Source organism: Delphinus delphis, chromosome 18, assembly GCF_949987515.2.
Source record: "Delphinus delphis chromosome 18, mDelDel1.2, whole genome shotgun sequence".
NCBI lineage: Eukaryota > Metazoa > Chordata > Mammalia > Artiodactyla > Delphinidae > Delphinus > Delphinus delphis.
Window position 1 is genome coordinate 10,465,440 of NC_082700.1, and position 27,725 is coordinate 10,493,164.

Sequence of the window (27,725 nt, forward strand, 5' to 3'; positions counted from 1 at the left end):
CTTCCAGGACCCCTGAGGTTAGAGATGTTATGGTCACAGCTCCTACGCCCACCACCCTCCCTGCCCCAGGCTGGTCTTGCCTCTCCTGGCCCGTAGAGAGCCCCTTCCATTTGTCCGGGTGACTATACCTATTAGGCAGCTCTTCTCTGGACTGCTTGGAGGCGGCCTGGAAGCAGACCCTCCTGACCCCAGTCTCCCCCAGCCTCCTGCCCTTCCTTGTGAAACATCAACACAGGATGATTTGTGTGAAGCATATCTGAGGACATGTTGGGCTGCCCTTCTCACTAAAACCTGGTTGCAAATTCACTTGCCAGGTTTGCTTCAGGAAATGAACTGGGATGGCAGGGTGGTGAGAAGCGAGAGAAGCTGGGGAGAGGCAGAGTAAGGCAAGCCATGGAAAGGGGTGAGAGGAGGCAGCAGGCTGGCCAGGGCCCTGGGAACACCTTTCCCCTCGAATCCAAGGAGAAAATGGTCTCATCCAGCTCGGGCAGACTGGCTAAGCACCGGAAACCCCGCCGCCAATATCTGCTGAATTGACTTGGATTGAACTGACCTGCATCATCATTCCAGGCACCACACCAGAAATTACTTCAGTTTAGTTATGTTTTGTTTTGTAATGTTTTAGGAAACAAGCTATATGCAGCCTGAGAACATATTGGTTTCTTTGCTTTCTGCTCTGAAGCCCAGAGATGTCACCCCAGATCTGGAAGTCCGACATCACAGGACCGGCTGGCTCTCTCTGGCGCTGGAGCAGGTTTTTCTAAAGCAGGGTCATTTGCTGCCAGCTTGGGGTCTGGGCATGGACACCAGGACTTGGGAATGTGACTAATAATCAGCAGACAGTCTGCTTGTCAGGTGATTCTCTACTCATCTTGGGATGAAGCTGAGGAGGGAGGTGTGAGAGCAACCGAGGAAAGGGGGTGTGAGCAGGCCTGGGGCTCTTCCACGTGACGCTGCCCCCTGCCATCTGCTCTCAGAGCCCTGAGCTGTGCCAGCCACAGGGCGCTGGGACCCCGCGCTAGGTCACAGGAGCAGCGCTGTCTAGGTTATTTCCATCCCCCCCTCACTACCACCACTTATCCTGACCCGCTTTTCTGGACTCAGCTGGGAGGGGTGCAGAGTGTCAGAGAAACTCTGGGCTCACACCCCCACTGGAACCTCTGGGTGCTTTCAGAGTGCCCTGAGAGGCAGACAGCCCCGGAGCCCCCTGCCCCTTCCTCCACCTCAAGCCTTCTTTAGCAAAGTTTTCTACATCAGTGATGCTCAAACTCTCCTCAGTGGATCAGCAGCCTCAGCATCACCTGAGAGCTTGAAAGAAACATAGGAGCTCAGACCCCATCCAGATCCACTAAACCAGAATGTGCATTTTACAAGATCCCAAGTGATTCATATGCTTGTTACGCTGGAGAAGCATCAACTGCAGACGATCTCCTGAAATAAACAGGACAAGTCCCGGTCACAGGATTTGAAGGAGACCAGGAATAGAAACCCACCCCAAGCCTTTCTCAAAATTTCTTTCTCACTCATGTTGAAATGTCACAGTTCATCCTTTTAGACCTTCATCTTTTGTCTAAGCTGTGCCATTTTTATTAAAATTCAAACACTGCCTGGAAGAGAATGGGTCCCTTACTTCTTAGTCAAAACATTACGAAATTTTGAATGGGCTCGCGTTATGTGCCCCACATAGCACAGGATGCTAGGGGTTAACGAGTTTAGTGCAAATGAATTACTTTTCCTCAGAGACAAGAGAGCTGGGCATTCAGAGGACAGCAGGCTTCTCTCTGGCAGGAAGAATTATTCAAGGGACAGAAGAAAGAGCTCTCCTAAGACAAGCCTACCCTTCTGTTCTGTCTTCATGTGACCCAACTTGCCTCTAGGAGCTCATCAAGTCCTTGAGTTGATGCTTCCATTTCCATTCAGAGCCATCCTTTGTCATTTCAACTTAATGGAAAAACCCAATGGCATTTTGAAGACAAAATGTCCAGGTGCATATTTATTTTTAGAAGGAAATGGACCACAACACATCCATACTGCAAAACAGAAGCAAGACACAGCTCTGCGTCCTGAAGCAGAAAGCGGTACCTCAAGGGTGGAAAGACTGAACTTGCTGATGAATGGGCAGCTCCCCCTCTTACAGAGTCTCTCCCAAGAGCCGCACAGTATCCACTGAGTGTCCAGGAAGTGCAGAGTTAGTGCCAATACCAAAGGCACTGGAGGGAAGAGTAAAAGCTCTCCTCGAGCTTTCTGACTTGGTTTGGGTAACTGTGAACAATTAGCAGCTATTTCAATTTCTAGAACACATGGGATACATGATGATTTGTTTGCATTTTCTTTTTATTTCATCAGTCACTGAACAAGGTCATCTTTTATGAGGTGGAATTGTCTCTTTGACCTAATAACAGCAATAATCACAGTCACCAAGGGCTTGCTCTGTGCCAGGTCCTATTATAAGTGCTTTACAAGTTGAGAGTCAAGTTTTCCATGGCTCACTCACATTGCTGTGTGTCCTGCCAGCAGAGACACTGACTGCCTTTGTCCCGGATGATCTTTTTCAAGATGTCTGTCTAGAAAAACAGCTTTGGGAGATAAAGAAGATAGATAAGTGTCTCCCTCCAGAGCAAGGAGCAGACTTACTGTCCAATATGATAAACATTATGTCCCTTTCTGAAGCAAAGGACAAGCATGCTGCTGCCCATCCTGAAGGATTCAGGCTCCCTAAGCTCAGAGTTCTGCAACGCAGCCACTGTGTGCATGCAGGTGTCACCTGGCCCTCTTTGTGTCGCCCTGTGGGAACTGGGGCACAAGAGAATGTGCTACTCTGGCTACTATTTTTGCTGCAAGTCAGAAAGTCCCTTGTCTCTGACCCAGGGGTCTCATGTCTTCTGCCAGCATCCATGAAACTTAACTTTGGCAGGATAACTCATTAGATTGTGAGCACAGTAGAATCTCAGACTCTTCCCCGTTTTTGACAGAAGTAATATCTCATTTAATCCTCTGAACAACTTTGGGAGGGTACTATTATTTCCACCATTTTATAAATAAGGAAACTAACTTAGTGTATATTCTCCTAGGTCATACATAATCACAGTTGTTACTACTAAACCATACTGACATGCTCAGTCCTAAGACTGAAATTCCTGACTGAGAGAGACTTTACTTTCCAGGAACTGCTGTCTTTCTATACCTTCTTTTTAAATACTGCAAATACTGCTGAGAATTATACTAAGTTGATTTCTACCCCTAACAGTGTATATGAATTAGACATAGTCTAAGAAGTAGAATGCTAAAAGGGGACAGAGGGATACAGAGAAGAGATATGGAAGACATACTTTAGCTTCCCTCCCTATTTTTGACTAGGGCTGGCCCAGTAAATGCCCAGTTCTCTCTGTCACAGAGAGAATAAAGAGCAGCAGAATTCCATACACATGGTTCCCCTGCAGGTTTACAGGGGTCAGTGCATGTCTGAGGAGGGAAAACATCTACTTCTCTCCTAGGGCTGCTCTGCTCTTGGCCATTCCACTGGCATGTTTCATGAATGATGACCTATCACTTCATCTGTGACACCTAGTGGCCACAATCCCCTGAGGTGTTGGCATAAATGGGGATCTGCCAGGAAGACATACAATTGGCCACTACTATTTGTTGTCTGAAATAGACTGGATAGTTCAATGCTCGCCTAAGACTCAGTACAGGGGCACTTCTACACAGATGTAGGTAGGCAAGGCATAATGGGGGGCTTAAATATATACTATGTCTCTCATTTGCATAATCACAGGGCTGAAGGTGAAGGGGGTGTGAGGCCTACATTCACTTACTCATTTGATGAGCATTTACAAGTTCCTTGGTATGGAGTTCAACAGGACATCCAGAGATGAATGAAATATAGGCATTTATCCCACCTAAAAGTTTACAATTTAATCCAAAACTAACACAAATAAACAATAAAACATCGCAGACTAGGGAACAGATCGCATAAAAGTAGACAAATCAAGCCCTGTCGGAACCCAGATCAGGGAGTAGTTGCACCAGGCTGGGGAGCAAGATCTGGGTCTTCCTTAGAGGATGGATAGGGTTTTCACAGACAAGGATGAGGAAGGAGGCAGAGAGTTCTATGTTGAGGAGATAACGTAGGCAAGTGATGGGGACCTGATCGTGGAGGGAAAGCAAGTAGCCCAAACTGGCCAGAGCATAAAGTACAGAAAACTAATTAGGGACAGATGAGGCTGGAAAGAAGGTTGGGGTCAGATGGAGAACTGTGAATGCCAACTGGAGGATTCAAAGCTTTATTCCAGGGGGATCCAGAAACCATTGACCATAGGTTGGCCAGGGGTGGAACATAATCAGATGTTAGAGAGACTTAAGGCACATATGTAGCAAAGATTCTCGTCTATAAAACCAAATCTTAGGGAGAGACCTCAGGTCAGACATCAACAAAACAAAGAATTATTATTTGCTAAACAGAAGGAGAGGAGTTACTCTTTTGAGGTGAGGGTGACGGTGACTTCAGTTTTGGGGGTCATTCACTTAGAATTTACCCATTCCCTTAGTGGTTCAGTTTCAAACAACACTAACCATAATCTGTTATATTCTTATGTGGGTTTTTGGCTCCTTCACAGAAGAATTAATAGCTCTTCAATTAACTACCATGTAACATTCTGCCGAGCACAAGGTAGGTGCTCAATAAATATTTTAATAAATTACATTGGATGAAACATAAAAATATATCTCCAGTAAGTCAAGACCAGATGCATCTAATGTCTGCAACAGGTATAAAAAGTTAGCAAAAACATTCAGTCTGTTCCTGATTGAATGTCTTTATCCAGAGCTAATTATTTGAATAGTCTGGTGATAAATACAAATATATTTTTTTCTGGCAAATATATGTGGCTTTTAAAATTACTACATTTAATACCAGAAAACCAAGCTTACTTAACACTTCCATGTGCCTGAGACTTCAATGTCAGACATATGACCTATTTAAACAGACAATAATTAACCTAGTCACACAAACTGTAGTAAACAGAACTAAATTTAAACAATCTGATCATTTTTTCTCCCTGCTGTTACACATTTTAGTTTGCATTTTTTCTTTATCAAGAGTACATACCTATATGTGTGTACACAGACCTCCAGAAATAGATACGCAGTATGATTGTAAAGAACCCAAGGGAAGTTGTTAAGTCATAAACAAGACTGTGAATCTGTAGAATTCATCCTGTTGATTAACTCAGAATCATCAAGAGTTGCGTGCCTTTGAATGCTGAAACTTGCGTCAGTAAAATACTGAAACTGTTCCGTCGTTGCAGACAGGTAGAAAATGTGATTCCTAAAGTAGTGTCTGTTGAAATTTTAAATAGTTTAATGAACTTAAAAGAGAGCAAAGATTCATTCTCATGAGCATTAAAGTTATCCTATCTACTGTGGAGATTTAATTAATGACCTATTTGATTGCCCCAAACTTTTAAAATTGATGTTTTCACCACTGTTTTCAGTGCCTGCTGACCTTGTCACCTGCAGCAGGCAGACTCCCGAGGGTGCACCACCCGACAGCCTGCCCCAACAAGCCAGGCCCCACCCAAGGGCTCACAGCAAGGCTAGTAAAGACTGGGAAAGGACAGACGTGTCTAAACACCTTGTGGTGTAGTTTGGAGGGTGGTGAAATCTCTGAATAGGCTGTGCTTTACTTTGTGGGTGAACATTCCCGACAGCCGCATAGAGGAAGGGGAAATGTCAGGCCCCCTAAATAATAATTGGCCAGAATCCTCCTTGTACCAGCTGGGTGAGAGTCAGGATGGTCAGCAGGTGGGCTTTTGAGCCAGAAAAATCTGGGTTTGCTTACCAGTGGTGTGCCCGTGAAAAAGGAATCCCACCTCCCTGCATCTCAATTTGCCATCTGTGAAATGGGGAGAATACAGAAGCATATGGGAAGGGTCTTGTTCTGGGGTACAAACACCTTCAGATCTCGGTGTTAAAGCATTACAGAGAACACAGCTTGGATGTGCATATTTATAGTGGCAGCAAGTCATTGCCATAACCTGAATTATGATGGAAGAATTTCACCTGATTAATGCAGAGGGTCTGCAACTTGGTTTTCTCCGTTAACTATTTGCTGAGCACCACCCTTCTATTTGCTGCCTTCTGAAAATATTTAACGGAAGGAGACAAAGGGAAGATCGGGAAAGGAGAGGAAACTGGGGGAAGGAAAGGTACAAACTGTAAAAACCTGCTTGTCTTCCTGCATAAACTTCATTTACTCTTCTTCCAAAGGATGAAGGTACATCAGTTATGTGGATTAGAAATGTCCTAAACAGGCATGTACAGTAATTTGAACATTTTATATTAACACTTATTCATGCAGTTCTTTACAGATGAATTGACAGATCCTTTAAAATCTAGATGAGTAAAGCTTAATGCTTTTTCTTGAAGTAGCTATCATTTGGATAGATCTATGCTTAAGTGAAAAAGGACTTTTTCAATAATGTTCATTCCATCATTTCAACATTTTAATTGTATATTTATTTTATATTTCCTAGAATAAATGAATTTATCAATAAAATGTATTCAAAGAGTACGCTTCACCTGAGCACAACATAAGAATTTTGATAAACCACCATATCTTTGGGGTATATTAAATGAAGAGATGCACAAGAGAACTTTTAGAAGTCTGATATAATTGGACTTGATAGAACTGCTTTCCTTGAGAAGCTCAATAAACAGAACCACTCCCTGCTGGTGTTCTGTGGCTCCTTAGAAACACAGTGTGTGTGTGTGTTGTGGGGAGAGGAGGTCTCCAGAGCAAGAAATGAAAAGACATTGCTTTAGCACTCAGCAAAACAACAGAGCCCCAGGCAGCCATGCACTGATCCTTGGCAGTGAGAAGCTGAATGAGGACCAACTTTAAATACCACTTTTAATATCACTGAACTGTACCACTAAAAATGGTTGACACGGTAAATTTTATGTTACGTATCTTTAACCACGATAAAAAAATGAAAAGAAAAAGAAAACAGGCCTCACACAGTTATGTGGTTGGAAAAGGGGGGAGTATTTTAATACCTTTTCAGATAACTATGGATATCCAGTCCACTGAACCAAAACTCAACAAGTGGTTTCTTAAAAGTTAGCTGCAAATGTAGAGTCTGAAACCTTGTCAGTAAAGTTTTGGTATCCTGGGCAATCTTAAATTGCTCACAAAGGACAGAATAAAGCTGTGTTGTCCAAGATGGTACCACTAGCCACATATGTATGGCTTTTGAGCACTTGAAACATGGCTTAGGGAGACTGAAGAATTTTATTTTAATTTATTTAAATTTGACTTTAAAAAATTTAAACTTGATTCAGTTATTGGAAAAATTTTCAGTATGTTTGGACCAACTTGGATATGATCGCCTATTCTTTCAACTGTAACTGTTGTGAAACCTAAATACAGGTCAGGGTATTCGCGGTGAAAATGTAGTGCTCCGATTGAGATGTGCTCTAACTATAAAATGCACACTGAATTTTAAAGACTTAGAATAAAAGAATAAAAAAATATCTCATTGGGCTTCCCTGGTGGCGCAGTGGTTGAGAGTCCGCCTGCCGATGCAGGGGACATGGGTTCGTGCCCCGGTCCAGGAAGATCCCACATGCCGCGGAGCAGCTGGGCCCGTGAGCCATGACCGCTGAGCCTGCGCGTCCGGAGCCTGTGCTCCGCAACGGGAGAGGTCGCAACAGCGAGAGGCCCGCGTACCGCAAAAAAAAAAAAAAAAAAAAAATCTCATTTGAGTATATTTCATATTGAGTATATGTTAAAATAATAACACTTGGGACACACTGAGTTAAATAAAATATATTATTCAAATTGAAAAAAAAAATCTCTGTAAAGGAACAACTGAAGGATACCTGATTCAGGTGATTCTTTTTCTTTTTTTTTTTGTGGTACGCGGGCCTCTCACTGTTGTGGCCTCTCCCGTTGCGGAGCAACAGGCTCCGGACGCGCAGGCTCAGCGGCCATGGCTCACGGGCGCAGCCGCTCCGCAGCATGTGGGATGTTCCCGGACTGGGGCATGAACCCGTGTCCCCTGCATCGGCAGGCAGACTCTCAACCACTGCGCCACCAGGGAGGACCCAGGTGATTCTTAATTGAAGTAAGGCATCACCCCAGAGGTCTCTAGTTTGTACTCTGCCCAGAAAAAGAAAGAAATGAGAATTGTTTCCATTGGAAAAATGAATCATTAGAGGATGCATAGATAATTGGGTATAGGTGTCTACATCTCAAGAAAACACTAGCTATGGTCACTCACTCCACAGAAGTGTGAGGGGTAGTAATGACAGCACTGAAAGGAAGTTGTTCATTTTCAAAGTACTCTGCGTATGTGAACACGTTTTGCATTGTTACAATATTATAATACAGAACCACAGTCTGCATTTCATGGATGAGAAATATTAAAGTAATAAAAGAGCCCCTGCCATACATGTATAATATACATATATATATAATGTATGTATATATGTGTATGTGTGTACTGACAATATATATATCTATAGATAGATTGTCAGCGCCTCAATGAAAGCTCAGAAGTTTCTCCTTCTGGTTTCCTGTTTGTTAAATCTATTTAAGTACGGTTTTGCTAATAATTTGGCAATTATTAGGTAAATCTGAACAATCTGGGTAGTCAAACTGATTTTTTACATCACAACAAACATTCTAGAGCCTGAGTGATCTGCATTTCTGCCATTTATTTTTAAAAAATTGGGGTTTCTAGATGTTTATTTACTTAATCCAGTGTGGACAGAAATCTTTGTGCATATGTATAAGGCTGTTTTCATCAAAGCTGCTGTTTCCAATGGAGCCACAGGCAGCCAAAGCCAAATGATCAAATTACTCACACGGAAATCATAAATGAAATCCATAGATGATTTGCAAACCTCATTTCAGCCAATGGGTTTAGCTCTTTTCCTCGGCAGATCTCTCCTGAAAGCTGCTAACAGGCTGATTGGAATTTCATATCCTCTCCACTCTCTGGTGGAAGCGCTAATTAGCGATGAAAATGACTAGAGCACAGTGCACAGGGGGAGGAGGAGAAGCAAGGGAAGCAAAGGCACTGAAAACCCTCCAGCTTCAAAATCGCACCCTGAATAATCAGCGATTGACAGAAACTCCTCACACAGTGCTTTCTCCACACTCAAGCAAACGGGGCTAAGACTGTGAAACCTCCGTGTCACGCATACACTTGTTCTGAAATTGCTCGACAGACTATATGAGGTTAGATCAAAGCCTGATTTGCCATCACAGCCAGTCAGATTTCCCTGGTAGTATTAGCTATCTTTAAAACATGTTTCCATGGCAACTAGTTTAAAAACATATTTGACTGTAGAGGCTCTTCCGTTACGAGTGCCAGAAAAACCCAAGTGACCTTTTCTTTTCAGAGCTCTTTTCCACCAGGAGAGCGACTCTGAGGCCAGCGAGGGTGAGGGGAAGGGCCCCTTCAGTGGAGTACCCAGGGGCCTGGGTCCACACCCTTCCAGGTTGCGGGGACGTTAGCTGGTTGGATTTGCCAGGGTCACCGCTTCTTTCCATGAGACAAACCTCCTCCTGTGCTTCTCTTCCTGAGCTCCTCTGAACCCAGCTCTGCTGCTGGACATTCTTCCTCCAGGTCCCCTCTAATTTTTCTCCAGCTCTGCTCTAGATGCTAAGGCTAGTCAGAATATGATGGTTGTAGAAGTGAGAGACAAAACCCTGTTTGCTCTATGAAAAAGAAAAGAGGAATGAATACTCAGGTCTCCTTTGTTTCACAACTATCTGGCCTTTCCATCACTGCCATGTCAGCTTGGGTTGAGGCTTAATCCAGGGACCCTGGCACGCCTGAATTCTTAACCTTTTATTAGGAGAAATCATGAATTTTCTGTAGAGTCGGCTGTTAGGACCAGACCCACAGTGACCCTCTCTCAGGGCCAAGGTGAGACATTAATGGTTCTTAGCTAGTTCTTCACCTCCAAAAAACTCAGTATTTTCCAAGGTATTTTCTGTCGTCTCCCCTATATGTATACCTAAGTATCACTAATTCTTGTTTTCTCATCTTGGGGTGAAAAACAGCCTGGAAACTTGGGACCAGAGTTAGGTCTCTATGTGGATTGCAGTGATAAATGGGGTCCACAGTGTGCGGATTTGGCTGCAGCAATAGGGACCAGCAATCCAAAGGTATCATCTCCCATACCCCTGAGATGCTGCAAATTCCCACTCCTTCGAGATTTTATCTTCTAAATGAGATATATTTCGGCAAGCATCAAATCCTTTTTGAATTAAGGCAAGATAGGTATGAAACAATCAATGGACACAATACTCGAGAGAGTCCAAAAATCAGATTTGGGCCCCAAGATTTTGGAGCACGAGTATTCCACTGAAAGGGAAGTAAGAGACTTCCCTGGAACAAGTCCAGGTTGAGTCCTTGCACTGCAGGATACCTCAGAAGGGACTCTCCAGGACAGTCTTCTGGAAGGTAGAAATATTATCTTGCAGTCTGCCCAGGACCAGGCTTGTTCTGGGTTCTGAGTGCACTCTCCTCTGATTTAGGCCACATCAATATGTGGCTGGTGTCCATTTCAGGTATCTTCATGAGGCATATTGATCACCATCTCAGATCACTCACTCAGCAATCTTCATTGATCATTAAATGGCTGGAATTAATAGATTAGCCAGTGGAAGGGCTATTCATTTAATGTGCATAGGCAGAGACAGTGATTCTTTGGGGACCCTAAGACTCTTATCTGCTACTGTGTGGTGCCTCGGGACTCTCAGGGAGTATTTTTATGTGAGAGTGTATATACTTCAGTGTTCACATACATAAAACTGAAATGTAGGATCTCCAGGACACTTGCATTAATTTGAACATCAATCTGAAAATTGTGGCTCAGAAGGAGCCCCAGTGAAACCTATTTTTGGATTACCTATGAAGACTTTATTAATTGTATAAGCAACATTTCAGGGAGAATGTGTAAAATGCTTATGAGAGGAGAATAGTTTTAAGTAACTTCAAGATTCCAATTTCAAATGATTGATATACCAATTAAAAAGCATTTTCTTTTCTTTTTTTTTTCTTTCCCCAAATAACCTATTCTTATCTATTTATCAAAACAAGTCTCCTAAGAACATTTACTAAACACATTTGGTTATCTGTATTCTGGTACTGTGTGTCCTTGGGTAGTGGGAAACTAAGGGTTCTGCATCCAATTCCAACATGTTGTTTTTTTCCCCTATTTAACATACAATTCTATGCTAATCACAAGTGCAGGTTGTCACCCGTGCTTCTAATCGACTGACAATAGATTCGAGGTTCCAACATCCCCCTCCTTGGGTTCAATTAATTTGCTAGAGCGACTCACAAAACTCAAAGAAACATTTTACTTACTGATTACTGGTTTATTATAAAAGGATGTAAGTCAGGAATAGCCAGATGGAAGAGATGCAGAGGGCCAGGTGTGGGGAAAGCTTCTGTGCCCTCTCCAAGCGCACCACTCTTCCCAAATTTCCACGTGTTCACCAATCCAGACCCCATCCTTTGGGTTTTTATGGAGGCTTCATTACATATTCATGATTGATTAACTCATTGACTATTGGTGACTGATTCAACCTCCAGCATTTCTCCCCTCCCAGGAGGTAGAGGGGAAAGTGGGGCGGGGACAAAAAGTTCTAACCCTCTAATTACAAGGTTGGGTTTCCTGGCAACCAGCCCATCCTTAGGTTTGCTTAGGGGATTTCCAAAAGTCACCTCATTAACAAAAGAACTTTATCACTCTTATCACAGGAAATTCCAAGAGTTTTAGGAGCTCTGTATCAGAAATAGGATGAAGACCAAATGTATATATTATATATTATATATAACATATATTACATATTATATATATTTATATATCATAAATATAATATAAATTTATATTCTTATTATACATCACAATATCACAGAAACCCAGCTTAAGGCTAACCTAAGTCCACTGCTTGTACGGGGAACTGTGGGCATGTGAGCTAGGCTGATGGGGAGGGCCTACCAGGAGTTCATTTACTTGGGTTGACTCTTTGGGACTCTTCGTTGGAAGGGATCCACACTGGAGCAGTGGGTGATGGGAAAGGCAGCGACTTGTGTCTTTTAGAATTTGTTTCTCTGGCAGCCTCTCGGATGTTATCTGAAGACTGAGGAGAGGGGGGATGATAGAAGGTGAAGGAGTTACTATTTGCATTACTGGTACTGGCAGTAATGACTCTATCAGATGTTGGGCTTTTGTCTCATTAGATGACTCATTAGGTGAGAAAATGGGGGGAAGGGTAAGGAGGAAAGTCTTTCTTCATGAGGCACTGGTGATTTCATATCACTGGTGGTTCTGGAGGGAAGAACAAGGTGGTGGTAGTCAGGATGTGTTCCCAGTGCACGGGACTCATATATTTGGGTGTCCCAGATATAATCATGGACAAGGGGCATATGGGGGCTAGAAAAGGGCTTGGGAGAGCAGAGGAGGGAGGACTAAGGATTCAGCCAAATCCAAATATGGCTTATTACAATTAAAGCGGCATTGTTTATGTCCATAATTAATATTGCCACAGAAAATTTGATCTATCCCTGAAAATAATAAAACTAAGTTTATTTTAAAAAATATTTGGAAGGGGTATAATACAGTGAAAAGAGCATATGCCTTGGATCAGAACCAAATTCAAGCTCTGACTCTGCCAATTACTACCTGTATGACTTTGGGCAAGTTGCTCAGTGTGGCAGATGGCCGTGTGTTCACTGAAACCTTTGTTCCCTGCCATCTGAGTACACACCTTGACTATGTCTCCCACCCTCTCTGCCAGCCCAGAGTGAACATGTGAGGGAGCTCTGACAAATGCACTGTAGACAGAAGTAAAACATCCCGCTTCCAGGTCCTGTCCATTAGAACTTCTTGTGCCTGGGAAGCTTGCATTAATTTGAACATCAATCTGAAATTAATATAACTCAGAAGGAGCCAGAATAAAATCTAATGTGGGGTTACCAATAAAGCCTTTATTAACTATATGAACAGTATTTCTAATAGGAACATGCAGAGTATCCTGCAGTATCCCAAAGGGTGGTAGAGGCCGGACCCTGACTGACCACACGGAAGGCCATTCACCAGCCAGAAACGGTACTGGATTCTGCAGGGGCAAGACATTAACCCTTATTGTCTTAAACACTAAAATTGGGATTTATGTGCTACAGCAGTTAGCATCCTTTACATTAATTGAGATTCAATTACTTCTCACTAATAAAAAAGGAAAGAATATTATCTAACAGAGCAGTTAGAATTAACTATAGAATTAACTACAGAGGCACACAGTAAGTGCTAAATAAAGTAGATACTATATAATCTCTTATTCAGGTTTGCCCTTCATTTTGATCCTTTTCTTATAATTGGTGAGTTAAGTTTATTAGTGGGAAATGAGTCATACTGATGAAAGCAAAGCACAGCATCAGGCTTAGGTGGAAGGAAAGAGCAATTTAATGAATCTGTATGGACATTGGTTGCAAGATATGGGACCTTGGTACTATTCTGTTTTTTTTTTTTTAACATGCTTATTGGAGTATAATTGATTTACAGTGGTGTGTTAGTTTCTGCTTTAAAACAAAGTGAATCAGCTATACATATACATATATCCCCATAACTCCTCCCTCTTGCATCTCCCTCCCACCCTCCCTATCCCACCCCTCTAGGTGGTCAAAAAGCACTGAGCTGATCTCCCTGTGCTATGTGGCTGCTTCCCACTAGCCATCTATTTTACATTTGGTAGGGTATATATGTCCATGCTACTCTCTTATGTCATCCCAGCTTACCCTTCCCCCTCCCTGTGTCCTCAAGTCCATTCTCTACATCTGCGTCTTTATTTCTACCTTGCCCCTAGGTTCTTCAGAAACTTTTCCTTTTTTTTAGATTCCATATATATGTGTTAGCGTATGGTATTTGTTTTTCTCTTTCTGACTTCCTCACTCTGTATGACAGACTCTAGGTCCATCCACCTCACTACAAATAACTCAATATCTTTCCTTTTTATGGCTGAGTAATATTCCATTGTATATATGTGCCACATCTTCTTTATCCATTCATCTGTCGATGGACACTTAGGTTGCTTCCATGTCCTGGCTATTGCAAATAGAGCTGCAGTGAACATTGTGGTACATGACTGTTTTTGAATTATGGTTTTCTCAGGGTATACGCCCAGTAGTGGGATTGCTGGGTCGTAAGGTAGTTCTATTTTTAGTTTTTTAAGGGACCTCCATACTGTTCTTCATAGTGGCTGTATCAATTTACATTCCCACCAACAGTGCAAGAGGGTTCCCTTTTCTCCACACCCTCTCCAGCATTTATTGTTTGTAGATTTTTGATGATGGCCAATAAACGTGTGAGGTGATACCTCATTGTAGTTTTGATTTGCATTTCTAATGATTAGTGATGTTGAGCATCCTTGCATGTGTTTGTTGGCAATCTGTATGTCTTCTTTGGAGAAATGTCTATTTAGGTCTTCTGCCCATTTTTGGATTGGGTTGTTTGATTTTTGGATATTGACCATGAGCTGCTTGTAAATTTTGGAGATTAATCCTTTGTCAGTTGCTTCATTTGCAAATATTTTCTCCCATTCTGAGGGTTGTCTTTTCGTCTTATTTATGTTTTCCTTTGCAGTGCAAAAGCTTTTAAGTTTCATTAGGTCCCATTTGTTTATTTTTTGTTTTTATTTCCATTACTCTAGGAGGTGGGTCAAAAAGGATCTTGCTGTGATTTATGTCATAGAGTGTTCTGCCTATGTTTTCCTCTAAGAGTTTTATAGTGTCTGGCTTACATTTAGGTCTTTAATCCATTTTGAGTTTATTTTTGTGTATGGTGTTAGGGACTGTTCTAATTTCATTCTTTTACATGTAACTGTCCAGTTTTCCCAGCATCACTTATAGAAGAGGATGTCTTTTCTCTATTGTATATACTTGTCTCCTTTATCAAAAATAAGGTGACCATATGTGTGTGGGTTTATCTCTGGGCTTTCTATCTTGTTCCACTGATCTATATTTCTGTTTTTGTGCTAGCACCATACTGCCTCGATTACTGTAGCTTTGTAGTATAGTCTGAAGACCAAGAGCCTGATTCCTCCAGCTCCGTTTTTCTTTCTCAAGATTGCTTTGGCTATTCGGGGTCTTTTGTGTTTCCATACAAATTGTGAAATTTTTTGTTCTAGTTCTGTGAAAAATGCCAGTGGTAGTTTGACAGGGATTGCATTGAATCTGTAGATTGCTTTGGGTGGTATAGTCATTTTCAGTGTTAATTCTTCCAATCCAAGAACATGGTATATCTCTCCATCTATTTGTATCATCTTTAATTTCTTTCATCAGTGTCTTATAGTTTTCTGCATACAGGTCTTTTGTGTCCTTAGGTAGATTTATTCCTAGGTATTTTATTCTTTTTGTTGCAATGGTAAATGGGAGTGTTTCCTTAATTTCTCTTTCAGATTTTTCATCATTAATGTATAGGAATGCAAGAGATTTCTGTGTATTAATTTTGTATCCTGCTACTTTACCAAATTCATTGATTAGCTCTAGTAGTTTTCTGGTAGCATCTTTAGGATTCTCTATGTATAGTGTCATGTCATCTGCAAACAGTGACAGCTTTACTTCTTCTTTTCTGATTTTTTTAAAATTTATTTTTCTTCTCTGATTGCTGTGGCTAAAACTTCCAAAACTATGTTGAATAATAGTGGTGAGAGTGGACAACCTTGTCTTGTTCCTGATCTTAGAGGAAATGGTTTCAGTTTTTCACCATTGAGAACAATGTTGGCTGTGGGTTTGTCATATATAGCCTTTATTATGTTGAGGTAAGTTCCCTCTGTGCCTACTTTCTGGAAAGTTTTTATCATAAATGAGTGCTGAATTTTGTCAAAAGCTTTTTCTGCATCTATTGAGATGATCATATGGTTTTTCTCCTTCAATTTGTTAATATGGTTTATCACATTGATAGATTTGCGTATATTGAAGAATCCTTGCATTCCTGGAATAAACCCCACTTGATCATGGTGTATGATCCTTTTAATGTGCTGTTGGATTCTGTTTGCTAGTATTTTGTTGAGGATTTTTGCATCTATGTTCATTAGTGATATTGGCCTGTAGTTTTCTTTCTTTGTGACATCTTTTTCTGGTTTTGGTATCAGGGTGATGGTGGCCTCGTAGAATGAGTTTGGGAATGTTCCTCCCTCTGCTATATTTTGGAAGAGTTTGAGAAGGATAGGTGTTATCTCTTCTCTAAATGTTTGATAGAATTCGCCTGTGAAGCGATCTGGTACTGGGCTTTTGTTTGTTGGAAGATTTTTAATCACAGTCTCAATTTCAGTGTTTGTGATTCGTCTGTTTATATTTTCTATTTCTTCCTGGTTCAGTCTCAGAAGATTGTGCTTTTCTAAGGATTTGTCCGTTTTTTCCAGGTTGTCCATTTTATTGCATATAGTTGCTTGTAGTAATCTCTCATGATCCTTTGTATTTCTGCAGTGTCAGTTGTTGCTTCTCCTTTTTCATTGCTAATCCTGTTGATGTGAGTCTCCTCCCTTTTTTTCTTGATGAGTCTGGCTAGTGGTTTATCAATTTTGTTTATCGTCTCAAAGAACCACCTTTTAGTTTTATTGCTCTTAGCTATTGTTTCCTTCATTTTTTAAAATTTATTTCTGATCTGATCTTTATGATTTCCTTCCTTCTGCTAACTTTGGGTTTTTTTGTTGTTGTTCTTCTTCTTTCTCTAATTGCTTTAGGTGTAAGGTTAGGTTGTTTATTTGAGATGTTTCTTGTTTCTTGAGGTAGGATTGTATAGCTATAAACTTCCCTCTTAGAACTGCTTTAGTTGCATCCCATAGGTTTTGGGTCGTCGTGTTTTCATTGTCATTTGTTTCTAGGTATTAAGTTTTCTGAGCCTTAGCCTCCTCATTTGTAAAACAGGTATAAGAATCCATGCTTCACAGGAGATATGTGAGAATAAAATGAGGCAACAAATGTAAAAGTATCCCTTACTCTTTGGAGTTCCCTAAAATTGCATCATTTATTATTATAGATTAGCCATTTTAAACTCACAAAACCAAGCAGGTTTTTTGCAAACACCCTCTTCCCAAACAGTATATGAATTTCCACTGGATTAGCAAAGTTGTTGCTTTATATTGTAATGTTTTTAATGTCGGTGGATACATGTGATTAATATTACCTTTCCATTTTCTAAGGTGTTGTTTAATTTGATGAACTAACAGCAGTAATGTATTTGAAAGGTCCCATTTTCCTTTTATTTTAAAGGCGGATAAAAGACATTGCTAGCTATAAATCATGTAGGCCCAAATTGAATCTGATGGGTCAGGAAAAAGTAAGATCTTCATTTTTCTGCTGTCATTGAAATTTCCTTTGGAGAGAGATGCAGTGGGAGCTGGGGCTTCATTAGAATCAAACCAGATCTTGGCATATGTCAGTTAAGCAAGTTCTGTGGTGAACCTATGATCTACTTTAAACTTCTCAATACATTCTCTTAATTTTACAATTTATAATCTCTGAAAACACCTCATATGGATTTTATTACTGTGACTTGAAGGTTATCAAAAAGCCAAGTCTTCCTGGAAAAGCATTTGGTATGTTCCTCACATAGCCACACCATGTCAGCCATGGAGATGCCAATTTTTCTCTAGATAGAAAGTTAAAACTCTGAATATTTAAAGTACGTGTGCCTGGACCCTGAAAAAGAAAGTTGAAGTGCCTAATATCTTAAAAGAGATCATGGACACTATTGAGTGAATGCTGTTTGTAGCTGTGTGAAGGAGGTTGGGAGGAAAATACTTTTGGTTAATAATTCAGCAAAAATGTATGGAACTTTAACCAAGTAATCAGAGTGAACACAGCTATTAATGTCATATTAATATCACGTACTCCCAGATATGATGTCACGAGAGGGGCACTTCACCTGTGTGTTATTTAAACCATGCCCCCCCCCAAAATAATAAACCAAAGAAAAAACCTAATGATGATAAAATCGAGGAACATTCTACACAAATAAGGAACATGCTACAAAATATCTGACCAGTACTCACAAAACTATAAAGGATTTGAAAAATAAGGAAAGCCTGAGAAACTGTCACAGACCAGAGGAGGCTAAGAAAACATGAAAACTTACTGTGATATGGTATAAGGACCCTGGATAGGATCTTGGAATAGAAAATAAGTAATTAGTGGGAAAAGTAGTGAAATCCAAATAAAGTCTAGAATTTGGTTAAATGTAATGTGCAATGGTGGTTTCTTAGTTTTGGCAAATATACCATGGTAATATAAGATGACAACATTAGGGGAAACTAAAACTGGGTGAGAGGTATACAGGAGCTCTCTGTACTACTTTTGTATTTTTTTCAGTAAATCTAAAGTTATTTAAAATAAAAGTTTATTAACAAATTAAATATATGTATATAATTTTAATAAATAATATCACTTTAATAAATTTTTAAATATTTCAATGAGTAAATTTTTATTTTAACAACATTAAAATTAAACATTAATAACCAATTGTACATATATTTTTTAATAAATAAATTTATCTATCTAAGGAGAAGACTCTAGCATTCTAGAAAAATGCTGGTGACAGTATAATTTTCGATCTCTTGAATTCACCACATAAAAACAGATGAAGCAAAATAGTAAATACTATAGATTTATAGTAAAATAGAAAACCCATGACAAAATTTACCACAAATCTGGTTGGCGTGGTGTCTCTATGAATGTCAAAATGCCAAGCAGGTGTGGGTGAGCCACCAATAGCCACCAAAGCGTACAGTTCCAGAATCTGTGCAGGGAGAAGCAGAGGGAGCATCAGATAGATCTCAGGATAGAATCCCCAAATAGTCAACAAGTATTCACTGGAAGGCATGACCAGAGAATGGGAGAAATGCACCTGAAGCTGGGAGAGGTTGTGCCCAGCCTACTAGCGGGTGAGTTCAAGAACCCTTCAGGAAGGTGTGAAGGGTCAGGGGCAGTCAGCGTCCTTATGAACAGCCCAGACTCCCTACACAGACGTACCAGGGCTCCTCCAAGACAAGGCCACTTAATGAAGAAAAACTGCTAGAACTGAAATTGTAATTGAGCAAAATAAGGACACAAAGATGAAGAAAGAGAATTTCCCAATAAAAGTAAGAAGAGAGAACAGAGCCAAGAAATCTCAGAAAGAAGGCTGTCCTACTTTTTAATACTATATGACAAAAAGGCATAACAAAACAAAATAGAAGAGGGTAGTCCATGAAGTGAACCTTTGTTTCACAAATCCTTCCAAAAGTTCAAAAAATTAATTTCTCAAAAGTAGGCAACAGAAAACAATCAAGCAAAACAAAACAGGCAAAGCCATGGTGAGGTCAGTAATAAGGAGCAGAATCCCTATGTGGACATCTCAAAGTCATGCTGAGCAAACAGATAAAATCTGTACCTACTATTTCAAACCAAGGGTAAAAGACCTTTAACAACTGACATAAGACATGAAAGAACAACATAAACCAAAATTAGAGAAATTACGAAATGAAGTATAGAACTCAGTAATGAATTAGAAATAAAAGAAAAAAACCATTTCAGACTATTAGACTAAAAGTCATACCAGACTACTGGAAGGAATACAAGAGAAAATAATGTCCTGAGAGAAACAGAAGATGAAAAGAAGAAAATATTTAAAAATCAAAAAAGGAATGAAGAGATAAAAAGAGTTCAAGAGAAAGTGACAAGTATTGACAATAAACAAAGAAAATCCAAACAACAGAAATCCCTGAAGAAGAAAATGAAACCAAGGAAATATAACAGGATGAAAGAATATAAACCATCTATAATCTTGATAGTGATGGTTGAAGTTGGGCTAGGTTCTAGACAGAATAATGACCCCCAAAGATGTTCACTGCATAATTCCCTGCACCTGTGAATGTGTTATCTTCCTATGGCTAACAGGACTTTGCAGTTGTTATTAAGTCAAGGATATTGAGATAGAGAGATGAGCTACTAGTGGGCGTATGCTGGGAAGGTAGAATGCTATTGTCAGAGATAAAATATCTGAAATTAGGATTATTGCAATCATTGGTGCAGACATTCTCAATCAGAGTTCCTTGAGAGAATTCAGCTTTCATGCCCAACGTATCTAAAATATGTAATGAATTAACCTCACTCCTATGAATTTAGAATGGCATTAGTTATGTACCATCTTTGAGAGATCTGAGAAAATATTCACTCAAATTATCTGCAGAATTCTATGGATCAGATGAAGAGCCCCTTTGGACAAAAACTAGAGGGTATGGCCACGGGACTAATTGAAATAGAATTTTTTTTTTTTTTCTTCTGCACCATGCAGCTTGCAGGATCTTAGTTCCCCAACCAGGGATTGAACCCATGCCCTCAGCAGTGAAAGTGTGGAGTCCTAACCACTGGGCCACCAGGGAATTCCCAAAATAGAAATATTTCAATAGAATAGAAATAGAATAGAAAGCAAGATCATTAAAAAAGTTCAAGGAGCAGAGAGACCAGGATATTGATAGGATCATCTGTGAGTATACTGAATTCATTAAGGTTAAGATAAGAATAGTATCGGCGTTTAAATTCCTGGAAAAAGAGTGTCCCAGGAGTGGATAGATGACAGCAACAAGGAAGGGTAGTGGGTAATATAATTTCAAAATGGAAATAGAAAAAGAGGCTTTCAGGAAAAAGGAAGGGGAAATAGGCAAATGTCAGCAATGAGGAGAAATGAGGAAGTCTAGCCAATCCCTTCTCCAAGCCAGAGACATAAAGGCTGTGGAAGGTGCAAGAGCCACGACTAAGGGGCTGCAGTAAACAGGGTCCTTAAGAGAGTTGGCCCTTTAACCAGAGGGTGGAAAAAACGTTCAGAAAATAGATGGGGGATAGAGCACGTTGCCAATAATGGACCCTCGTTTCCAGAGAGCACAATGGAAGGGACCAAGCCTTGAGGAGGAGTGCTTGAAGGAAACAGAATGAAGCATGTACAGAGCCTGTGGGGCTCCCCATGGGAGATGATGGTTGACCTGTGGGGGCCAACATACACAGGGATAAATGGCCTAATAAGATTACTTATTATGTAGGTTCAAGGTAAATAGTGCTGGTGAGTGTTATGGAGGAGGGAAAGGTGGGTTTCAAGGATTCCCTGATTTCGAGAAGGCCTAGATGAGGTGTGGTCTTAGATCCAGTGCACGTAGATAACCTGTATGATTAAAGTTTTAAATTTTGGAGGATCACACACCTCTTTGAGAATCTTATGAAAATGATATTTTGTCTCCTCCAAAAAATGCAGATAAACTCAAAATTGTGAATATAGTTTCAAGGTAGGGTTTTCAGAGCTAAATATACCCACATGTCTGTCTCAGCCACTCCCATTTTAGATCCATGAATTCAAGATAAGAAGAGATGATTTAGACTTTTTTCTGTGACACTCTGATTAAATGACATATGTTACATTTACAGGGGACTAATTTGTTATCCTTCCAGGGAAATTTATTTGCGTTTGCATGTAGACATGGTGAAGACAAGACTTAATCCAGAGACATTTTGGGACAGGAAGAGAGCTAGACTGACAGGGAAGGGCCCTTAAAATCCACCATCACTCACACCAAGGCAAAGCATCATCATTTAGGAAAAACCTACCTGTGTGTGTAGTGGTGGGGGAGTGCTTTAAAGGAACTGTACAAAGCAGCAGAAACAAATACAGGTTCTGCCCTTGAAAAACGGGAAACTCAAGGCCGTGGTTTCAGCCTGAACATGTAGCTTCTCGTCTCACCTCTGCCTCCAACTTTCCATGATGATCTTGGCTCAGTCATTCAAATTCTCTGCATTTTAGTTTTAGCACCTGTAAAATAGGAAACATAGTATCTGCCTACAGAGAATTCAGGGAAGTGGTAATCTTGGAGATGTTGGTGTTAATTCCAATCAGGATGGTCTGTACACCTGTCTTCTTTTCTTTCCCAAAGTCCTTGTCTGAGAACAAGAGCAGGGAGAGCAAAGGAATGACTTGTGATGGAAAAGGAGTCACAGAAAATGGCTGGTCGCACAACCCACCTTCATCTTGGTGGTGGAGGAGATGAGGAATGAGCTCCTTTCCCCTGGGACTTGCTTTATCTAGACTCGAAACTTCCGAAGATTTACTTTTCTTGGGCAGCTAAGAGTCAGGAAAACCAGTGTTCATATTTTAAAGGCCAGTGTTCAAGTAGCAATTTGTGAAATGAAATGTTACATAACAATAAGAAATGGGATAGTTTCTGGGAAGGGAGGAAACAAGGTAGGATATCTTGGAAAATGCTAGCTTCTATTTCATTGAAATAAACTGGAGTTCTGTTTCTGAGGAGATATTTGCACCCTTAAGAAACCAAGCAAAAGTTTCAAAATGCCTTTCCGAAAGTGGAATCTGCAGTTTATTCAGGCCCTCAATTATTATTTTGGTTATTTGAATTAGCAATTATAACATCTACTCTTACTAATTTTGCTCTTTTAATATTAAGTCATATTTTTATCCCATAGACTCCAAACAGCTAAAGATTTCAAACTTCATTGGATATCTCACCTAATTTTTAAATGACATGATTGATAGTTGTTTTCTAATGTGGAAAAATATAATTTGCATTTCTTCTTCGGTGTCAAGGTTGGAGAGCTCTTTTATTTGTCAGAATGATAAACTTGGTATGCAAAAGGTTATAAAGGAAGAAGCAAATTGGTAGAGTGACATTTTCATCTAATTTAACACAAACATAATTACAGGTATAAAAGTCTGAGATGGAAATAAATTAGAATTATGCTCCTGCCATTTTGGATTCTGTTTCTGTGAGCTAAAAAAAAAAAAAAAAGAATCCATTGACTTGAAAGGGTGGGATATAATTGGGCTTGGAGACCAATAAATGAAGAGCAAAGCTTTGAGACTTATCTGTATGTATTTTTACTCACCTGAAAGTTACAGACTTTCTGACTCTTGCATTCTTGGGTTGGTCTAATGAACACAACAAACCAAACCCTTTGTCTTCCTCCTTCTGGGTGTTCTTCTTTAACTGGATTTACTTGTTTTTCAAAAGACCCTTACTCCACATAGATGGAGCTTGTGGGCCTTTAGCTCCGACAATTTGTCATGTAGCTTCCAGATCAATTTAGGAAATTTATCTTAGAAGGCAGGAGGGGATTGCTGCTGAATGGTTACCTCTACTGTTGACATCTGGGCCTCTCCCTTAGGAGAGCAGGATTTTGATTTCAAGGTCAGAGATTCTGAATTTCCTCAACCCAAATTTTCTAAACACCAGGAAACTCAGTATCCAGGGGAGAAAAAAATTCTAAACTCTAAATGGAATACTCTTAGGAAGTAGGTGCATTATCCTCACTTTAGAGCTTGAAGTTCTTTAAAAAGTTAACAGTGAGCTAGTAAATGGCACAGCTGAGATTCTAACCTTGGTGTATTGGACTTGAGTAACTAGTTAAGACAATCTATCTACCTATCTGATATCTGTTATCCAGCCTAGGTGTCAATCATGTATTTATATATCATTATACAAGCCATCTATATTATATAGACACACCACATGCTTTTTTTGTTTACATCGTATATATTTTTGTATTATGCAAATGCATAACCAAAATGAACCTTAAGAATGAGCAATAACAAAAATGACATGCGCTGCAAATATTCAACATCAGCTAACTAGATTTGAAACGGATGCTGTACAATTTCACCTTAATGCATTTTCCTGAGCACTGTTTTGACTCTAGTTTGTACACGATTTGGGGCTGAACACAGCAGAGAGGCTGGCAGACTGGGGACAGAGCCAAGGCACCAGTGGGAATGGGAAGAGCGAGGGAAGCAGCCCTGCAGAGCAGCTCTTGGGAGCACCGAGCCCTCCTCCCCCTGCCCTCAGGTTCCGGCTCCCATGAAGGGGTAGGAGTCATGGCTGGAGGGACAAAGTGTGATTAATATCCTAACTTACACCTTGACACCTCGTTAAACTGAATCAACTCTAGTCAATTCGGGACCTCACCTGAAGATTGAATCATTTTCCTATTAAATGCCTATGCTCTCTAAGAACTGCTTGACTTCCCAGCAATAATTTGCATACACCAGTCCCTACACACAGCGTGCAAGTAGGAGAGAACTCTGTAGGCACATCACAGGGCCTCCTTGCTGCCTGACACCGCTGCAGTTGCTGACCTGGGGCAGCAGTGACCTTTGTGGATGGCTGGCCTTGCCCACAGATGCAGACAGAAAACAACCCTCCCTCCTGTAATATCACCCTGTGGATAAGTCTTCAGCCCCTGGAGTCAGGCTGGCTGGACTCAGATCCCAGCTCTGCCGTGTAGCAACTGTGTGACTTGGAGCAGATTATATAAACACTATCTCAGTTTCCTCAACTGTAAAACAGTGGGAAAAATAACAGAGGCTGCTTCTTAAGTTGTTATGGGAATTACATAAAATAACACATGTAAAGCTCTTTACAAGAGTGCCTAACACATAATAAGCCCTCAAAATATGTCAGTGATTAGTATGTGCAAACTTTAGAGAATGTTCCCTCTAAAAGTCACAATATCCTACACTTTGGTAGCATGGAGAATCTCATATTCTCTCAGTAAATTCCAGATGCTATTTTCCAAAAAATATAAGAAGCTTGGCAAAATCCAAAAATCACTGTCAAGTGAAATATTTGTTACCTCTTTGCTTAAAATATTTATTACCTGTTGGAATTACCATAATGAAGGTAAGTAAAAGAAATCGGTCTCTGTATTATGCTGCCATGGTACGGGCAACATAATTATGATTATATAAGCCACGTACACAGAGTTTGGGTACACACATTGGCTTTAAAATAGTCATCCTTGCACGTATCATTTCTCACTATACCAACCACATTTCAATCATCATTTTTTTTTGGCCTTGCCGCATGGCTTGTGGGATCTTAGTTCCCAGACCAGGGATTGAACCCAAGCCCCCTGCAGTGAAAACGCCAAGTCCTAACCACTGGACCACCAGGGAATTCCTTCAGTCATCGTATTTTTAAGTTCCTACAAAGTAGGAGAGCAGTATTCAAAGGGCATGTAATTTAGTTGGGTAGGAAAAGCATGGATGAGTGACAAGCTAAATAATAAAACAACAGTCCAACAGATGTTAGATTCAAAGAAATATTTAGTGAACATCTATCTGCAAGGCATACATTATAGGAACTCTGGGACCCAATACAGAGAATTCAAATAGAAGAATCTGTGGCCAAGAACTCAGTCTGCTGAAGGGTAAAATCATAGTATATGAATACTTCTAATTCAAGAGAGACTCTGGTGAGTGCTAGAATAAAAAACGATCGCTGAATGCAGTGGAAGCAATCAGAATACTAAGACTCTTGTTTGAGGACATGAGAAGCATGTGTGGACGAGAGAGAGGTTTGGGGAACAGGAAAGAATGTGAACAAGGACATGGAAACAGGGATGCCCAGGGTGGGTCTGGATTCCTCAGTGACAGCAGGGCATGGGGGAAATGATGATATAGATAGATTAAGCCGCTGTATAAACAGCCTTATACAGAAGGCTGAAAAGGACTGACTTGACTCAAAATGAAGTAGGGAATCATGGAAGGTTTTTAAAAAGAACAGTAACATAATAAGAATGTCTGTGGGACTATAACTTAAGCGCAGGGAGTAGCAAAGACCAAAATATGATTTAGAATATTTGAGTCCTGGCCTCGGTCTTAACATTCTTATGACCCGGGCTTCAATCACTCTAAGCTTCAAAATAGGATAATCCCTGCCCCGCCTTCATCCCAGGGCTCCTGTGAGCATGAGCTCAGAATGAAATAGGGTGTGGTGATTAGGGTCACTTGGTGGTGGGAGAGACTGCAGGTTTTAGGACCTGTTTACTGAGTCCACAGAAGCAGTAAGAACCTGGGCTGGGTAAAGCAGAAGCACAGGATGTTAAAGGATTGGGCTACTTTTTTTACCCTGTTCCCAGATAATTTATTCATTCATTGTGTTCTTTTATTTACCCAATCTTAGAGTTTTCTGCTGGAAGGTGTTAACATTACCTCAAGAATAGCATTTTTGTATCATTTTTCACCACTTCCTTATATGTTTGGGAGTAACCATGGTATGACAGCAGATACCACTTAAGTAGTTCTATGCTTAAATTTTCCTCTGGCATTTCATTAAAAATCAGATGAAGTGTTTTCATTCTATTAAAAATGAGAATGAATATAATTAAATCTTATATTGTATAAATACTGTGGTATTTGAAGTTTTAAATTCTGAAACTATAAAATATCCATCTATCATCTATATGTCTACCTATGTCATCTATATGTCTACCTATCTTAATCTTTGATATATTCTACTTTTTTATAGTGAATAAATTGTGGATGCAATTTCTTTGGATTCCCTTTTTATCAACTGGACATTGTCTTCTTCCTATTAGGAAGGCACAGAAGTCTTTCAGCACCTCTATTCTTTTCTCTGTCCTTTTACAAATCCAGGCCCTGCCACAGCCTTTATTAATGGTCCTTCAGGGGGAATCCATCTCTAGTGACAGCTCGGGATCACACACAATGCTGGTTTGTGCTTCTTGCATATGCTAACAAACACGCTCTTTCTTCCCAACGGATGTCACAGAAACACACATCTCTTAAACGTAAATAGGAAGCTGGCTTTACAAGCCGAGGCTGTAGATTTCTAGGTGTCTGTTTCCTTTATAGTGATCCTATTCTTGTTCCAAAAGGCTAGGGCTTGTCCTGTATCACCTGAATGACTGTAGAACAATTCTACCAGCTCCAGTTCTCCCACAGCCCATCTCAGGGCTTCTAAGTGTCCTGTAAAGAGCAGTTAAAGATTTCTTCCACATCTTGGGGGAGGGGAGGGGAGGGGAAAGAAACACTCAGGAGTTACTTCTTGAAAATATGCAAAACCAAAAGATTCCTCAGTCTTCTGACAACAAACTCAACAAAGGCATTATGACTTTTTAAATGTAGAGTTTGAAAATATTAATAAATGTCATCAGCAGAGATACAGCCCTCATTTTGCATCCTGAATGTTACTTTACTACAAATAATAGAAGTTGGCAGCTGTTACTACTTTATTACTTTGATCACTATGCAAGTTGACAGCTGGCTACTGTGTGATTTTTTGAGGTGTGGGGAAGAGAAAGTCAAGAATACAAACCTCCATGCAATTTGTATCCCCACCCTTGACCCCGCTCATTCCTGTCTGCACAGCAAACCCCATCACACATAAGGATACAGGCTTGAGCACATACAGAAGCAAGTCAGCAATGGTGCCTTTCTGGAGAGTAAGAAAAATGCTCTGGGGTCCCTCTCCACCCCCAGCTCAGTCACTTCTGTCTGCAAGTAATAAAAAATTGAGCCAGAAGGGATAAATAAGTTTTCTAAGTTTCAGTCCAAGATTTTATGCTGGGAAAGTTTCCTGTCTCTCTGAATTACGTCAACCCCAATTGTTTGGTAAAGTGAGGAAGAAGTGAGTATGTACTTGGAATACATTCTGCTACTGAGGACCAGTCAATGCTTTTTCATCAATATCAAATATAAAACTCATCTTTCCTATTTTCAAAAACTGATCATGAAAGAGAAAAACAAATATATTAACACATATATGTAGAATCTAGAAAAATGGTACAGATGAACTGGTTTGCAAGGCAGAAATAGCGACACAGATGTAGAGAACAAATGTATGGACACCAAGGGGGGAAAGCGGG

General features: G+C 40.3%; 1 long non-coding RNA gene across 1 annotated transcript in view; it reads right to left on the reverse strand.

Annotated features, from left to right (window-relative positions):
• LOC132413639 (uncharacterized) overlaps nucleotides 1–27,725 on the reverse strand; it is a 491,922-nt gene that overhangs the window by 21,284 nt on the left and 442,913 nt on the right. Inside the window, exon 6 of the long non-coding RNA XR_009516777.1 lies at nucleotides 21,790–21,858. This is a non-coding gene — a long non-coding RNA (uncharacterized lncRNA). The remainder of the gene's footprint in view (nucleotides 1–21,789; nucleotides 21,859–27,725) is intronic.